The sequence below is a fragment of the Protopterus annectens genome, chromosome 5.part0 (genome assembly GCF_019279795.1).
Source record: "Protopterus annectens isolate FY-2018-M chromosome 5.part0, PAN1.0, whole genome shotgun sequence".
In the NCBI taxonomy this organism is placed as follows: Eukaryota; Metazoa; Chordata; order Ceratodontiformes; family Protopteridae; genus Protopterus; species Protopterus annectens.
In genome coordinates this window covers 475,523,926-475,527,454 of record NC_056735.1, presented here as the reverse complement: position 1 = coordinate 475,527,454, position 3,529 = coordinate 475,523,926, and the positions used below count along the sequence as shown (strand labels likewise).

The window sequence follows — 3,529 nt, the reverse complement described above, 5'->3', positions numbered from 1 at the left end:
TAAGTTTTGTTAGTTGGCGTTTTAGGGTAGTGAAGTGTGAGATGGACTACTTTGGGGGATATTGTTTTGTCTTGGTAGGGTGAAGATGCAATAGAGATGCCATTGAGATAGGATTGGGAGTTGGTGTGGCCGTTGTGGAAGGGGATTCCTAACAGAGATTGATTTTCATACTTTGTTAAGAAATAGATAGTGATGAGTAATATAGATGTGAGAGGGGTGATAGAATAATTGAGTCTGGCCATGATAGGGATGAGGAGAGGGTATAGGGAGGGGAGGAGATTTGGTGTTAGAATTGGTAATGGGGGTGGGCCTTGAAGTGGGCGGAGTAGTAGTGTGAGCTTTGGATTTGCAGGGGAGAGTGGGAGGGGCTGGCTATACCTATAACTTTAGGGGTACTGGGGGCGGGTGGGATAAGGGGGGAGGGAGCGGAGCGGAGCCCGAGCGAAGCGAGGGCGAAGCGGAGCGGGGCATCCACTGCTAGGAGTTACTACAACAGTTATTTGTAGTTCTGCTGTGAAGAAGCAGTTTTCAGGTAAATATATTTAGGACTGTAATTATCTTAGCGATACCATCAGGTTCCTGAGTCAAGAATGTCAATATATACTTTTAGGCGAACAATGTTTTGGATTTACCCTGTGTGTGAGTAGAAGTTAACTCCTGGTCAGAGCATTCCCTGAGGAGAGCAGTATGGGTCTTGGGAACTTCACATAAAGTTAGGGCGGGGGGCTACCTGTGAGATAAAGGAAAGAGATGGGATGTTAGAGTAGCTATTGTTAACTAGGAAAGCTCAGCTATACAACAGTTTTATGGAGAAATTCACATGCAGTCAGGAGAAGCAGTATTGAAAGCATACAGCTTGAAAGAACAGTATTTCACACATACTGCAGACACATGCAGACACTTTGAGTTTCTTCTTCTGCAGTAACAGCCAAGTCGCTTATCAGATATAAGCAAAATACCATCAAAATAGGTGCTAAAGACACTCTCAAACACTCTAAAATAGGAGCAGCAAACAACAGACCTAGTCGCTATACAGTTGAGTAAGACGACGCTAGAAGTGCGTCAGCAACACAATAGCAAAATTACATCAAAATATGTGCTAAATACACTTTCAAGCACTGTATAATAGGAGCAGATAACATCAGACTTAGTCGCTATACCATTGAGTAAAACAACGCTAGAAGTGGCCAGCAACACGTGTAGAACTTAAGGTTAGTAACTTAACAACAGAATCTGGTAATACAGTACAATGCAAAGCAGGAGTAAGTCCACTAACTGATTTGAGTGCAAAAGGTCTAAAACACTGCAGTAAACACACAGTTTAGCTTTCCAGACCTTTTATGAAGTTACCTTTAGGTCGGGAGATGCGACCCGAGAAGTAGACAGACAGCAGAAATGCTATGAAGTGAGAGGTTAACAGTGAACCTGGAGGATTATTTCAAAACTGTCTGACGTATGTATTCCAGTTCCAGCCAGGAGTACAGGGGTCTTAGAGAGAGCAGGCATTGAGTGCAGAAATTCACTGCTAGGAGTTACTACAACAGTTATTTGTAGTTCTGCTGTGAAGAAGCAGTTTTCAGGTAAATATATTTAGGACTGTAATTATCTTAGCGATACCATCAGGTTCCTGAGTCAAGAATGTCAATATATACTTTTAAGGCGTCAACAATGATTTGGATTTACCCTGTGTGTGAGTAGAAGTTAACTCCTGGTCAGAGCATTCCCTGAGGAGAGCAGTATGGGTCTTGGGAACTTCACATAAAGTTAGGGGCGGGGGCTACCCTGTGTGTGAGTAGAAGTTAACTCCTGGTCAGAGCATTCCCTGAGGAGAGCAGTATGGGTCTTGGGAACTTCACATAAAGTTAGGGCGGGGGGCTACCCTGTGTGTGAGTAGAAGTTAACTCCTGGTCAGAGCATTCCCTGAGGAGAGCAGTATGGGTCTTGGGAACTTCACATAAAGTTAGGGCGGGGGGCTACCTTTAGGTCGGGAGATGCGACCCGAGAAGTAGACAGACAGCAGAAATGCTATGAATATATATATGGACTTAGGCAGGTGATCAAATGCAGCAATGCTTGACTAATGTGGTTGTGTAACAGAGTACTGACAGGCAGGAATATATATATATATACTCCCCAAAAGTATGTTTCACAGATCAAAATCGAGCAGGCATTTAAGTGGTACCACGCGGTTGAATTATCAGCATCACATCTGCTGATTAAGCTATTCCTGCCTGTCAGTACTCTGTTACACAACCACATTAGATAAGCATTGCTGCATTTGATCACCTGCCTAAGTCCATATCTGTACAACAGTGTATTAACCTCTGATGCTGCACTACAAGTCATAGCCGAGTTGTCGGAAAGCACACCATTGAAGGGATGACTTGAGAAGTTTGTTTGAATGGATATGTATTCCAAAAACGTGTGCTTGAGAGATCAAAATTTCAAAGCCACATAAATGCTACCATGAGGCTGAATTATCCCCCTCACATCTGTTGATTAAGCCATTCGTTCCTGTCAGTAATCTGTTACACAACCACAGTAGTTAGACATTGTTGGGTTTAGATACCTGTCTAAGTCTGTATTCTATCCAAAAGTATATTAACTGCTGATGCCACAGGAGAAATCTTATTACAGGTGTCACACAGCTGATATTTGAAGGGTTTGCTTGACAGTATGTTGCAAAGCATATATTTTACTTAAAAGGGAGTGCAGGATTTGAAGATTTCATCTACCAGCTTAAATGTTATCACTATTTTGAATTTTATGCATTAGATCTGATGGATAAGCTGTTCCTTCTTATCAATATTTTCAAACAAATCCATGCTACACATTTCTGGATTCAGACACCAACCTATCAAAGTCCACATTCTATAAAACTGTGCATTAACTGCTGATGCCCTATGAAAAGTTCTATTGCAACTCTCAGACAGCACATAGTTGTAGTTTACACAATATAAATTTGGGGCAATGGGCAATGTGGTCTGACAGACATCAATGTGTTAATCACACCTCATAACATACTATAGCAATAAATCATATATCACATAATTTACATAACTGTTGTGTTAAGGAATGATATATATATATATATATATATATATATATATATATATATATATATAGATATATAGATATAGATATAGATATATATATATTTGTGTGTGTGTGTCACATTAAGGTGTATTGAACAGTTATGTGTTGGGTGATAGTCTCAGATGTTAACCAGTGAGGTGCCACCCATGCAGTCAAACTGCTAATCTCCAGATTATCACATGCACATCTTGAGTTTATGTGTGCATTATAGATAAGTCTCTGTGATGTTTGTACAGTGTGCAAGGTATTTACAAGGTATGTATGCAAAACATATACACTGTACTCATTAATATTACTCTGTAAATATGTTTGTAATTCTACCAGTTCAATGGGACACACTTGGAAGGGTAATGTGGGACACTGCCACACTCATTCAATTACAGAAGTATACAGGCTGTATTATAATTGATTCCTCATATCTGGAAAACAATAA

At 40.4% G+C, this 3,529-nt stretch overlaps 1 long non-coding RNA gene across 1 annotated transcript; it reads right to left on the bottom strand.

Moving 5' to 3' along the window:
- Positions 1-632: 632 nt before the first annotated feature.
- LOC122802030 lies at positions 633-1,753 on the bottom strand. Its single transcript, XR_006364849.1, has 2 exons — positions 1,684-1,753; positions 633-730 (listed from the first exon to the last, which is right to left on the bottom strand). It is a non-coding gene; the product is annotated as an uncharacterized LOC122802030 (long non-coding RNA).
- Positions 1,754-3,529: the final 1,776 nt, after the last annotated feature.